This window comes from Ambystoma mexicanum, chromosome 1p (assembly GCF_040938575.1).
Source record: "Ambystoma mexicanum isolate Mex_15411 chromosome 1p, UKY_AmexF1_1, whole genome shotgun sequence".
Classification (NCBI taxonomy): Eukaryota; Metazoa; Chordata; class Amphibia; order Caudata; family Ambystomatidae; genus Ambystoma; species Ambystoma mexicanum.
In genome coordinates, this window is record NC_090921.1 from 1,026,815,867 (window position 1) to 1,026,829,073 (window position 13,207).

At 41.3% G+C, this 13,207-nt stretch overlaps 10 non-coding genes across 10 annotated transcripts; all 10 read right to left on the minus strand.

Annotated features, from left to right (window-relative positions):
* Positions 1 to 839: 839 nt before the first annotated feature.
* Positions 840 to 925, minus strand: TRNAY-GUA (transfer RNA tyrosine (anticodon GUA)). Its single transcript is given in 2 exon segments — positions 840 to 875; positions 889 to 925. It is a non-coding gene; the product is annotated as a tRNA-Tyr (tRNA).
* A 560-nt stretch (positions 926 to 1,485) lies between these two features.
* TRNAY-GUA (transfer RNA tyrosine (anticodon GUA)) lies at positions 1,486 to 1,571 on the minus strand. Its single transcript is given in 2 exon segments — positions 1,486 to 1,521; positions 1,535 to 1,571. It is a non-coding gene; the product is annotated as a tRNA-Tyr (tRNA).
* A 544-nt stretch (positions 1,572 to 2,115) lies between these two features.
* Positions 2,116 to 2,201, minus strand: TRNAY-GUA (transfer RNA tyrosine (anticodon GUA)). The gene is given in 2 exon segments: positions 2,116 to 2,151; positions 2,165 to 2,201. It is a non-coding gene; the product is annotated as a tRNA-Tyr (tRNA).
* A 1,203-nt stretch (positions 2,202 to 3,404) lies between these two features.
* TRNAY-GUA (transfer RNA tyrosine (anticodon GUA)) lies at positions 3,405 to 3,490 on the minus strand. The gene is given in 2 exon segments: positions 3,405 to 3,440; positions 3,454 to 3,490. It is a non-coding gene; the product is annotated as a tRNA-Tyr (tRNA).
* Positions 3,491 to 4,050: 560 nt separating this feature from the next.
* TRNAY-GUA (transfer RNA tyrosine (anticodon GUA)) lies at positions 4,051 to 4,136 on the minus strand. The gene is given in 2 exon segments: positions 4,051 to 4,086; positions 4,100 to 4,136. It is a non-coding gene; the product is annotated as a tRNA-Tyr (tRNA).
* Positions 4,137 to 4,680: 544 nt separating this feature from the next.
* On the minus strand, positions 4,681 to 4,766 carry TRNAY-GUA (transfer RNA tyrosine (anticodon GUA)). The gene is given in 2 exon segments: positions 4,681 to 4,716; positions 4,730 to 4,766. It is a non-coding gene; the product is annotated as a tRNA-Tyr (tRNA).
* A 1,203-nt stretch (positions 4,767 to 5,969) lies between these two features.
* On the minus strand, positions 5,970 to 6,055 carry TRNAY-GUA (transfer RNA tyrosine (anticodon GUA)). The gene is given in 2 exon segments: positions 5,970 to 6,005; positions 6,019 to 6,055. It is a non-coding gene; the product is annotated as a tRNA-Tyr (tRNA).
* A 1,834-nt stretch (positions 6,056 to 7,889) lies between these two features.
* TRNAY-GUA (transfer RNA tyrosine (anticodon GUA)) lies at positions 7,890 to 7,975 on the minus strand. Its single transcript is given in 2 exon segments — positions 7,890 to 7,925; positions 7,939 to 7,975. It is a non-coding gene; the product is annotated as a tRNA-Tyr (tRNA).
* Positions 7,976 to 9,178: 1,203 nt separating this feature from the next.
* Positions 9,179 to 9,264, minus strand: TRNAY-GUA (transfer RNA tyrosine (anticodon GUA)). Its single transcript is given in 2 exon segments — positions 9,179 to 9,214; positions 9,228 to 9,264. It is a non-coding gene; the product is annotated as a tRNA-Tyr (tRNA).
* Positions 9,265 to 11,744: 2,480 nt separating this feature from the next.
* On the minus strand, positions 11,745 to 11,830 carry TRNAY-GUA (transfer RNA tyrosine (anticodon GUA)). Its single transcript is given in 2 exon segments — positions 11,745 to 11,780; positions 11,794 to 11,830. It is a non-coding gene; the product is annotated as a tRNA-Tyr (tRNA).
* Between the last annotated feature and the right edge of the window lie 1,377 nt (positions 11,831 to 13,207).

Below are 13,207 nucleotides of genomic sequence, written 5' to 3' on the forward strand. Positions count from 1 at the left end.
AGATGGGGATCCAAAATACCTGACAGGAAACCAATGAAGATTTGTGTTGGACAGAAAAATAACGTGGCCACAGCCTCAAAGCAAAAGGCATCTATTTTCAGTGATGAAATATAATATAATTATAAATTGTCTGTTATTTTACTTTCCAAGTATTTTACTTTCCAAGTATTCAATAAAATGTGCATTTAGCAAGAGTCCTTCGAGCCGGATTTGAACCAGTGACCTAAGGATGCCTGTTTTACCACTACAGTCCTCCGCTCTACCAACTGAGCTATCGAAGGCTTGGCAAATCAACTCTAGCAAACTCAATACGAGCTTCCACTTCAACCGTCGACTTGTAAACATCTCTTGCAATTCGTGCAAAATACTACAAATTTGGCTTGTGAGGTTCCCGAATTGAGTAAAAGCACATCAGTTCCCAAAAAAAAAATGACCCCCTCCGCAGTCGCCCGCATGTTACTGACCACCATACTAAGGGGGAAAAGTTGAAAGGCGGCACCTCACAGGCCATCTCCTCAGAGTATTCAGCCGCGTTGGGCCTTGACAATATTTTAATATCTTGGATGGTGTATAGTGTTCTCTCATTTCTCTTGAGAAATCAAGATTGTCAAGGGGATTCTGCTGTTTTGCCAGTTCATAGCAAGAGATGGGGATCCAAAACACCTCACAGGAAACCAATGAAGATTTGTGTTGGACAGAAAAATAACGTGGTCACAGCCTCAAAGCAAAAGGCATCTATTTTCAGTGATGAAATATAATATAATTATAAATTGTCTGTTATTTTACTTTCCAAGTATTTTACTTTCCAAGTATTCAATAAAATGTGCATTTGGCAAAAGTCCTTCGAGCCGGATTTGAACCAGCGACCTAAGGATGCCTGTTTTACCACTACAGTCCTCCGCTCTACCAACTGAGCTATCGAAGGCTTGGCAAATCGTTCTCTAGCAAACTCAATACGAGCTTTCACTTCAACCATCGACTTGTAAACATCTCTTGCAATTCGTGCAAAATACTACAAATTTGGCTTGTGAGGTTCCCGAATTGAGTAAAAGCACATCAGTTCACAATTTAAAAAATGACCCCCTCCGCAGTCTCCCGCATGTTACTGACCACCATACAAAGGAGGAAAAGTTGAAAGGCGGCGCCTCACAGGCCATCTCCTCAGAGTATTCATCAGTGTTCGGCCTTGACAATATTTTAATATCTTGGATGGTGTATAGTGTTCTCCCATTTCCCTTGAGAAATCAAGATTGTCAAGGGGATTCTGCTGTTTTGTCAGTTCATAGCAAGAGATGGGGATCCAAAATACCTCACAGGAAAACAACGAAGATTGGTGTCGGACAGAAAAATAACGTGGTCACAGCCTCAAAGCAAAAGGCATCTATTTTCAGTGATGAAATATAATATAATTATAAATTGTCTGTTATTTTACTTTCCAAGTATTTTACTTTCCAAGTATTCAATAAAATGTGCATTTGGCAAAAGTCCTTCGAGCCGGATTTGAACCAGCGACCTAAGGATGCCTGTTTTACCACTACAGTCCTCCGCTCTACCAACTGAGCTATCGAAGGCTTGGCAAATCGTTCTCTAGCAAACTCAATACGAGCTTTCACTTCAACCATCGACTTGTAAACATCTCTTGCAATTCGTGCAAAATACTACAAATTTGGCTTGTGAGGTTCCCGAATTGAGTAAAAGCACATCAGTTCACAATTTAAAAAATGACCCCCTCCGCAGTCTCCCGCATGTTACTGACCACCATACAAAGGAGGAAAAGTTGAAAGGCGGCGCCTCACAGGCCATCTCCTCAGAGTATTCATCAGTGTTCGGCTTTGACAATATTTTAATATCTTGGATGGTGTATAGTGTTCTCCCATTTCCCTTGAGAAATCAAGATTGTCAAGGGGATTCTGCTGTTTTGTCAGTTCATAGCAAGAGATGGGGATCCAAAATACCTCACAGGAAACCAACGAAGATTGGTGTCGGACAGAAAAATAACGTGGCCACAGCCTCAAAGCAAAAGGCATCTATTTTCAGTGATGAAATATAATATAATTATAAATTGTCTGTTATTTTACTTTCCAAGTATTCAATAAAATGTGCATTTGGCAAGAGTCCTTCGAGCCGGATTTGAACCAGCGACCTAAGGATGCCTGTTTTACCACTACAGTCCTCCGCTCTACCAACTGAGCTATCGAAGGCTTGGCAAATCAACTCTAGCAAACTCAATACGAGCTTCCACTTCAACCGTCGACTTGTAAACATCTCTTGCAATTCGTGCAAAATACTACAAATTTGGCTTGTGAGGTTCCCGAAGTGAGTAAAAGCACATCAGTTCCCAATTAAAAAAATGACCCCCTCCGCAGTCTCCCTCATGTTACTGACCACCATACTAAGGGGGAAAAGTTGAAAGGCGGCACCTCACAGGCCATCTCCTCAGAGTATTCAGCTGCGTTGGGCCTTGACAATATTTTAATATCTTGGATGGTGTATAGTGTTCTCTCATTTCCCTTGAGAAATCAAGATTGTCAAGGGGATTCTGCTGTTTTGCCAGTTCATAGCAAGAGATGGGGATCCAAAATACCTGACAGGAAACCAATGAAGATTTGTGTTGGACAGAAAAATAACGTGGCCACAGCCTCAAAGCAAAAGGCATCTATTTTCAGTGATGAAATATAATATAATTATAAATTGTCTGTTATTTTACTTTCCAAGTATTTTACTTTCCAAGTATTCAATAAAATGTGCATTTAGCAAGAGTCCTTCGAGCCGGATTTGAACCAGTGACCTAAGGATGCCTGTTTTACCATTACAGTCCTCCGCTCTACCAACTGAGCTATCGAAGGCTTGGCAAATCAACTCTAGCAAACTCAATACGAGCTTCCACTTCAACCGTCGACTTGTAAACATCTCTTGCAATTCGTGCAAAATACTACAAATTTGGCTTGTGAGGTTCCCGAATTGAGTAAAAGCACATCAGTTCCCAAAAAAAAAATGACCCCCTCCGCAGTCGCCCGCATGTTACTGACCACCATACAAAGGGGGAAAAGTTGAAAGGCGGCACCTCACAGGCCATCTCCTCAGAGTATTCAGCCGCGTTGGGCCTTGACAATATTTTAATATCTTGGATGGTGTATAGTGTTCTCTCATTTCTCTTGAGAAATCAAGATTGTCAAGGGGATTCTGCTGTTTTGCCAGTTCATAGCAAGAGATGGGGATCCAAAACACCTCACAGGAAACCAATGAAGATTTGTGTTGGACAGAAAAATAACGAGGTCACAGCCTCAAAGCAAAAGGCATCTATTTTCAGTGATGAAATATAATATAATTATAAATTGTCTGTTATTTTACTTTCCAAGTATTTTACTTTCCAAGTATTCAATAAAATGTGCATTTGGCAAAAGTCCTTCGAGCCGGATTTGAACCAGCGACCTAAGGATGCCTGTTTTACCACTACAGTCCTCCGCTCTACCAACTGAGCTATCGAAGGCTTGGCAAATCGTTCTCTAGCAAACTCAATACGAGCTTTCACTTCAACCATCGACTTGTAAACATCTCTTGCAATTCGTGCAAAATACTACAAATTTGGCTTGTGAGGTTCCCGAATTGAGTAAAAGCACATCAGTTCACAATTTAAAAAATGACCCCCTCCGCAGTCTCCCGCATGTTACTGACCACCATACAAAGGAGGAAAAGTTGAAAGGCGGCGCCTCACAGGCCATCTCCTCAGAGTATTCATCAGTGTTCGGCCTTGACAATATTTTAATATCTTGGATGGTGTATAGTGTTCTCCCATTTCCCTTGAGAAATCAAGATTGTCAAGGGGATTCTGCTGTTTTGTCAGTTCATAGCAAGAGATGGGGATCCAAAATGCCTCACAGGAAAACAACGAAGATTGGTGTCGGACAGAAAAATAACGTGGCCACAGCCTCAAAGCAAAAGGCATCTATTTTCAGTGATGAAATATAATATAATTATAAATTGTCTGTTATTTTACTTTCCAAGTATTTTACTTTCCAAGTATTCAATAAAATGTGCATTTGGCAAAAGTCCTTCGAGCCGGATTTGAACCAGCGACCTAAGGATGCCTGTTTTACCACTACAGTCCTCCGCTCTACCAACTGAGCTATCGAAGGCTTGGCAAATCGTTCTCTAGCAAACTCAATACGAGCTTTCACTTCAACCATCGACTTGTAAACATCTCTTGCAATTCGTGCAAAATACTACAAATTTGGCTTGTGAGGTTCCCGAATTGAGTAAAAGCACATCAGTTCACAATTTAAAAAATGACCCCCTCCGCAGTCTCCCGCATGTTACTGACCACCATACAAAGGAGGAAAAGTTGAAAGGCGGCGCCTCACAGGCCATCTCCTCAGAGTATTCATCAGTGTTCGGCTTTGACAATATTTTAATATCTTGGATGGTGTATAGTGTTCTCCCATTTCCCTTGAGAAATCAAGATTGTCAAGGGGATTCTGCTGTTTTGTCAGTTCATAGCAAGAGATGGGGATCCAAAATACCTCACAGGAAACCAACGAAGATTGGTGTCGGACAGAAAAATAACGTGGCCACAGCCTCAAAGCAAAAGGCATCTATTTTCAGTGATGAAATATAATATAATTATAAATTGTCTGTTATTTTACTTTCCAAGTATTCAATAAAATGTGCATTTGGCAAGAGTCCTTCGAGCCGGATTTGAACCAGCGACCTAAGGATGCCTGTTTTACCACTACAGTCCTCCGCTCTACCAACTGAGCTATCGAAGGCTTGGCAAATCAACTCTAGCAAACTCAATACGAGCTTCCACTTCAACCGTCGACTTGTAAACATCTCTTGCAATTCGTGCAAAATACTACAAATTTGGCTTGCGAGGTTCCCGAAGTGAGTAAAAGCACATCAGTTCCCAATTAAAAAAATGACCCCCTCCGCAGTCTCCCGCATGTTACTGACCACCATACTAAGGGGGAAAAGTTGAAAGGCGGCACCTCACAGGCCATCTCCTCAGAGTATTCAGCTGCGTTGGGCCTTGACAATATTTTAATATCTTGGATGGTGTATAGTGTTCTCTCATTTCCCTTGAGAAATCAAGATTGTCAAGGGGATTCTGCTGTTTTGCCAGTTCATAGCAAGAGATGGGGATCCAAAATACCTGACAGGAAACCAATGAAGATTTGTGTTGGACAGAAAAATAACGTGGCCACAGCCTCAAAGCAAAAGGCATCTATTTTCAGTGATGAAATATAATATAATTATAAATTGTCTGTTATTTTACTTTCCAAGTATTTTACTTTCCAAGTATTCAATAAAATGTGCATTTAGCAAGAGTCCTTCGAGCCGGATTTGAACCAGTGACCTAAGGATGCCTGTTTTACCATTACAGTCCTCCGCTCTACCAACTGAGCTATCGAAGGCTTGGCAAATCAACTCTAGCAAACTCAATACGAGCTTCCACTTCAACCGTCGACTTGTAAACATCTCTTGCAATTCGTGCAAAATACTACAAATTTGGCTTGTGAGGTTCCCGAATTGAGTAAAAGCACATCAGTTCCCAAAAAAAAAATGACCCCCTCCGCAGTCGCCCGCATGTTACTGACCACCATACAAAGGGGGAAAAGTTGAAAGGCGGCACCTCACAGGCCATCTCCTCAGAGTATTCAGCCGCGTTGGGCCTTGACAATATTTTAATATCTTGGATGGTGTATAGTGTTCTCTCATTTCTCTTGAGAAATCAAGATTGTCAAGGGGATTCTGCTGTTTTGCCAGTTCATAGCAAGAGATGGGGATCCAAAACACCTCACAGGAAACCAATGAAGATTTGTGTTGGACAGAAAAATAACGTGGTCACAGCCTCAAAGCAAAAGGCATCTATTTTCAGTGATGAAATATAATATAATTATAAATTGTCTGTTATTTTACTTTCCAAGTATTTTACTTTCCAAGTATTCAATAAAATGTGCATTTGGCAAAAGTCCTTCGAGCCGGATTTGAACCAGCGACCTAAGGATGCCTGTTTTACCACTACAGTCCTCCGCTCTACCAACTGAGCTATCGAAGGCTTGGCAAATCGTTCTCTAGCAAACTCAATACGAGCTTTCACTTCAACCATCGACTTGTAAACATCTCTTGCAATTCGTGCAAAATACTACAAATTTGGCTTGTGAGGTTCCCGAATTGAGTAAAAGCACATCAGTTCACAATTTAAAAAATGACCCCCTCCGCAGTCTCCCGCATGTTACTGACCACCATACAAAGGAGGAAAAGTTGAAAGGCGGCGCCTCACAGGCCATCTCCTCAGAGTATTCATCAGTGTTCGGCCTTGACAATATTTTAATATCTTGGATGGTGTATAGTGTTCTCCCATTTCCCTTGAGAAATCAAGATTGTCAAGGGGATTCTGCTGTTTTGTCAGCTCATAGCAAGAGATGGGGATCCAAAATGCCTCACAGGAAAACAACGAAGATTGGTGTCGGACAGAAAAATAACGTGGCCACAGCCTCAAAGCAAAAGGCATCTATTTTCAGTGATGAAATATAATATAATTATAAATTGTCTGTTATTTTACTTTCCAAGTATTTTACTTTCCAAGTATTCAATAAAATGTGCATTTGGCAAAAGTCCTTCGAGCCGGATTTGAACCAGCGACCTAAGGATGCCTGTTTTACCACTACAGTCCTCCGCTGTACCAACTGAGCTATCGAAGGCTTGGCAAATCAGTCTCTAGCAAGCTCAATACGAGCTTCCACTTCAACCGTCGACATTCAAACATCTCTTGCAATTCGTGCAAAATACTACAAATTTGGCTTGTGAGGTTCCCGAATTGAGTAAAAGCACATCAGTTCCCAATTAAAAAAATGACCCCCTCCGCAGTCTCCCGCATGTTACTGACCACCATACTAAGGGGGAAAAGTTGAAAGGCGGCACCTCACAGGACATCTCCTCAGAGTATTCAGCCGCGTTGGGCCTTGACAATATTTTATAGTTTTCTCTCATTTCCCTTGAGAAATTAAGATTGTCAAGGGGATTCTGCTGTTTTGTCAGTTCATAGCAAGAGATGGGGATCCAAAACACGTCACAGGAAACCAACGAAGATTGGTGTCGGACAGAAAAATAACGTGGCCACAGCCTCAAAGCAAAAGGCATCTATTTTCAGTGATGAAATATAATATAATTATAAATTGTCTGTTATTTTACTTTCCAAGTATTTTACTTTCCAAGTATTCAATAAAATTTGCATTTGGCAAAAGTCCTTCGAGCCGGATTTGAACCAGCGACCTAAGGATGCCTGTTTTACCACTACAGTCCTCCGCTCTACCAACTGAGCTGTCGAAGGCTTGGCAAATCATTCTCTAGCAAACTCAATACGAGCTTCCACTTCAACGTCGACTTGTAAACATCTCTTGCAATTCGTGCAAAATACTACAAATTTGGCTTGTGAGGTTCCCGAATTGAGTAAAAGCACATCAGTTCCCAATTAAAAAAATGACCCCCTCCGCAGTCTCCCGCATGTTAATGACCACCATACTAAGGGGGAAAAGTTGAAAGGCGGCGCCTCACAGGCCATCTCCTCAGAGTATTCAGCCGTGTTGGGCCTTGACAATATTTTAATATCTTGGATGGTGTATAGTGTTCTCTCATTTCCCTTGAGAAATCAAGATTGTCAAGGGGATTCTGCTGTTTTGCCAGTTCATAGCAAGAGATGGGGATCCAAAACACCTGACAGGAAACCAATGAAGATTCGTGTTGGACAGAAAAATAACGTGGCCACAGCCTCAAAGCAAAAGGCATCTATTTTCAGTGATGAAATATAATATAATTATAAATTGTCTGTTATTTTACTTTCCAAGTATTTTACTTTCCAAGTATTCAATAAAATGTGCATTTGGCAAGAGTCCTTCGAGCCGGATTTGAACCAGCGACCTAAGGATGCCTGTTTTACCACTACAGTCCTCCGCTCTACCAACTGAGCTATCGAAGGCTTGGCAGATCAACTCTAGCAAACTCAATACGAGCTTCCACTTCAACCGTCGACTTGTAAACATCTCTTTCAATTCGTGCAAAATACTACAAATTTGGCTTGTGAGGTTCCCGAAGTGAGTAAAAGCACATCAGTTCCCAATTAAAAAAATGACCCCCTCCGCAGTCTCCCGCATGTTACTGACCACCATACTAAGGGGGAAAAGTTGAAAGGCGGCACCTCACAGGCCATCTCCTCAGAGTATTCAGCTGCGTTGGGCCTTGACAATATTTTAATATCTTGGATGGTGTATAGTGTTCTCTCATTTCCCTTGAGAAATCAAGATTGTCAAGGGGATTCTGCTGTTTTGCCAGTTCATAGCAAGAGATGGGGATCCAAAATACCTGACAGGAAACCAATGAAGATTTGTGTTGGACAGAAAAATAACGTGGCCACAGCCTCAAAGCAAAAGGCATCTATTTTCAGTGATGAAATATAATATAATTATAAATTGTCTGTTATTTTACTTTCCAAGTATTTTACTTTCTAAGTATTCAATAAAATGTGCATTTAGCAAGAGTCCTTCGAGCCGGATTTGAACCAGTGACCTAAGGATGCCTGTTTTACCACTACAGTCCTCCGCTCTACCAACTGAGCTATCGAAGGCTTGGCAAATCAACTCTAGCAAACTCAATACGAGCTTCCACTTCAACCGTCGACTTGTAAACATCTCTTGCAATTCGTGCAAAATACTACAAATTTGGCTTGTGAGGTTCCCGAATTGAGTAAAAGCACATCAGTTCCCAAAAAAAAAATGACCCCCTCCGCAGTCGCCCGCATGTTACTGACCACCATACTAAGGGGGAAAAGTTGAAAGGCTGCACCTCACAGGCCATCTCCTCAGAGTATTCAGCCGCGTTGGGCCTTGACAATATTTTAATATCTTGGATGGTGTATAGTGTTCTCTCATTTCTCTTGAGAAATCAAGATTGTCAAGGGGATTCTGCTGTTTTGCCAGTTCATAGCAAGAGATGGGGATCCAAAACACCTCACAGGAAACCAATGAAGATTCGTGTTGGACAGAAAAATAACGTGGTCACAGCCTCAAAGCAAAAGGCATCTATTTTCAGTGATGAAATATAATATAATTATAAATTGTCTGTTATTTTACTTACCAAGTATTTTACTTTCCAAGTATTCAATAAAATGTGCATTTGGCAAAAGTCCTTCAAGCCGGATTTGAACCAGCGACCTAAGGATGCCTGTTTTACCACTACAGTCCTCCGCTCTACCAACTGAGCTATCGAAGGCTTGGCAAATCGTTCTCTAGCAAACTCAATACGAGCTTTCACTTCAACCATCGACTTGTAAACATCTCTTGCAATTCGTGCAAAATACTACAAATTTGGCTTGTGAGGTTCCCGAATTGAGTAAAAGCACATCAGTTCACAATTTAAAAAATGACCCCCTCCGCAGTCTCCCGCATGTTACTGACCACCATACAAAGGAGGAAAAGTTGAAAGGCGGCGCCTCACAGGCCATCTCCTCAGAGTATTCATCAGTGTTCGGCCTTGACAATATTTTAATATCTTGGATGGTGTATAGTGTTCTCCCATTTCCCTTGAGAAATCAAGATTGTCAAGGGGATTCTGCTGTTTTGTCAGTTCATAGCAAGAGATGGGGATCCAAAACACCTCACAGGAAACCAATGAAGATTCGTGTTGGACAGAAAAATAACATGGTCACAGCCTCAAAGCAAAAGGCATCTATTTTCAGTGATGAAATATAATATAATTATAAATTGTCTGTTATTTTACTTTCCAAGTATTTTACTTTCCAAGTATTCAATAAAATGTGCATTTGGCAAAAGTCCTTCGAGCCGGATTTGAACCAGCGACCTAAGGATAACTGTTTTACCACTACAGTCCTCCGCTGTACCAACTGAGCTATCGAAGGCTTGGCAAATCAGTCTCTAGCAAGCTCAATACGAGCTTCCACTTCAACCGTCGACATTCAAACATCTCTTGCACTTCGTGCAAAATACTACAAATTTGGCTTGTGAGGTTCCCGAATTGAGTAAAAGCACATCAGTTCCCAATTAAAAAAATGACCCCCTTCGCAGTCTCCCGCATGTTACTGACCACCATACTAAGGGGGAAAAGTTGAAAGGCGGCACCTCACAGGCCATCTCCTCAGAGTATTCAGCCGCGTTGGGCCTTGACAATATTTTAATATCTTGGATGGTGTATAGTGTTCTCTCATTTCCCTTGAGAAATCAAGATTGTCAAGGGGATTCTGCTGTTTTGCCAGTTCATAGCAAGAGATGGGGATCCAAAACACCTCACAGGAAACCAATGAAGATTCGTGTTGGACAGAAAAATAACATGGTCACAGCCTCAAAGCAAAAGGCATCTATTTTCAGTGATGAAATATAATATAATTATAAATTGTCTGTTATTTTACTTTCCAAGTATTTTACTTTCCAAGTATTCAATAAAATGTGCATTTGGCAAAAGTCCTTCTAGCCGGATTTGGACCAGCGACCTAAGGATGCCTGTTTTACCACTACAGTCCTCCGCTGTACCAACTGAGCTATCGAAGGCTTGGCAAATCAGTCTCTAGCAAGCTCAATACGAGCTTCCACTTCAACCGTCGACATTCAAACATCTCTTGCAATTCGTGCAAAATACTCCAAATTTGGCTTGTGAGGTTCCCGAATTGAGTAAAAGCACATCAGTTCCCAATTAAAAAAATTACCCCCTCCGCAGTCTCCCGCATGTTAATGACCACCATACTAAGGGGGAAAAGTTGAAAGGCGGCGCCTCACAGGCCATTTCCTCAGAGTATTCAGCCGTGTTGGGCCTTGACAATATTTTAATATCTTGGATGGTGTATAGTGTTCTCTCATTTCCCTTGAGAAATCAAGATTGTCAAGGGGATTCTGCTGTTTTGCCAGTTCATAGCAAGAGATGGGGATCCAAAACACCTGACAGGAAACCAATGAAGATTCGTGTTGGACAGAAAAATAACGTGGCCACAGCCTCAAAGCAAAAGGCATCTATTTTCAGTGATGAAATATAATATAATTATAAATTGTCTGTTATTTTACTTTCCAAGTATTTTACTTTCCAAGTATTCAATAAAATGTGCATTTGGCAAAAGTTCTTTGAGCCGGATTTGAACCAGCGACCTAAGGATGCCTGTTTTACCACTACAGTCCTCCACTCTACCAACTGAGCTATCAAAGGCTTGGCAAATCAACTCTAGCAAACTCAATACGAGCGTCCACTTCAACCGTCGACTTGTAAACATCTCTTGCAATTCGTGCAAAATACTACAAATTTGGCTTGTGAGGTTCCCGAATTGAGTAAAAGCACATCAGTTCCCAATTAAAAAAATGACCCCCTCCGCAGTCTCCCGCATGTTACTGACCACCATACTAAGGGGGAAAAGTTGAAAGGCGGCACCTCACAGGCCATCTCCTCAGAGTATTCAGCCGCGTTGGGCCTTGACAATATTTTATAGTGTTCTCTCATTTCCCTTGAGAAATCAAGATTGTCAAGGGGATTCTGCTGTTTTGTCAGTTCATAGCAAGAGATGGGGATCCAAAACACGTCACAGGAAACCAACGAAGATTGGTGTCGGACAGAAAAATAACGTGGCCACAGCCTCAAAGCAAAAGGCATCTATTTTCAGTGATGAAATATAATATAATTATAAATTGTCTGTTATTTTACTTTCCAAGTATTTTACTTTCCAAGTATTCAATAAAATTTGCATTTGGCAAAAGTCCTTCGAGCCGGATTTGAACCAGCGACCTAAGGATGCCTGTTTTACCACTACAGTCCTCCGCTCTACCAACTGAGCTATCGAAGGCTTGGCAAATCATTCTCTAGCAAACTCAATACGAGCTTCCACTTCAACCGTCGACATGTAAACATCTCTTGCAATTCGTGCAAAATACTACAAATTTGGCTTGTGAGGTTCCCGAATTGAGTAAAAGCACATCAGTTCCCAATTAAAAAAATGACCCCCTCCGCAGTCTCCCGCATGTTAATGACCACCATACTAAGGGGGAAAAGTTGAAAGGCGGCGCCTCACAGGCCATCTCCTCAGAGTATTCAGCCGTGTTGGGCCTTGACAATATTTTAATATCTTGGATGGTGTATAGTGTTCTCTCATTTCCCTTGAGAAATCAAGATTGTCAAGGGGATTCTGCTGTTTTGCCAGTTCATAGCAAGAGATGGGGATCCAAAACACCTGACAGGAAACCAATGAAGATTCGTGTTGGACAGAAAAATAACGTGGCCACAGCCTCAAAGCAAAAGGCATCTATTTTCAGTGATGAAATATAATATAATTATAAATTGTCTGTTATTTTACTTTCCAAGTATTTTACTTTCCAAGTATTCAATAAAATGTGCATTTGGCAAGAGTCCTTCGAGCCAGATTTGAACCAGCGACCTAAGGATGCCTGTTTTACCACTACAGTCCTCCGCTCTACCAACTGAGCTATCAAAGGCTTGGCAAATCATTCTCTAGCAAACTCAATACGAGCTTCCACTTCAACCGTCGACTTGTAAACATCTCTTGCAATTTATGCAAAATACTACAAATTTGGCTTGTGAGGTTCCCGAATTGAGTAAAAGCACATCAGTTCCCAATTAAAAAAATTACCCCCTCCGCAGTCTCCCGCATGTTAATGACCACCATACTAAGGGGGAAAAGTTGAAAGGCGGCGCCTCACAGGCCATCTCCTCAGAGTATTCAGCCGTGTTGGGCCTTGACAATATTTTAATATCTTGGATGGTGTATAGTGTTCTCTCATTTCCCTTGAGAAATCAAGATTGTCAAGGGGATTCTGCTGTTTTGCCAGTTCATAGCAAGAGATGGGGATCCAAAACACGTCACAGGAAACCAATGAAGATTCGTGTTGGACAGAAAAATAACGTGGCCACAGCCTCAAAGCAAAAGGCATCTATTTTCAGTGATGAAATATAATATAATTATAAATTGTCTGTTATTTTACTTCCAAGTATTTTACTTTCCAAGTATTCAATAAAATTTGCATTTGGCAAAAGTCCTTCGAGCCCGATTTGAACCAGCGACCTAAGGATGCCTGTTTTACCACTACAGTCCTCTGCTCTACCAACTGAGCTATCGAAGGCTTGGCAAATCGTTCTCTAGCAAACTCAATACGAGCTTCCACTTCAACGTCGACTTGTAAACATCTCTTGCAATTCGTGCAAAATA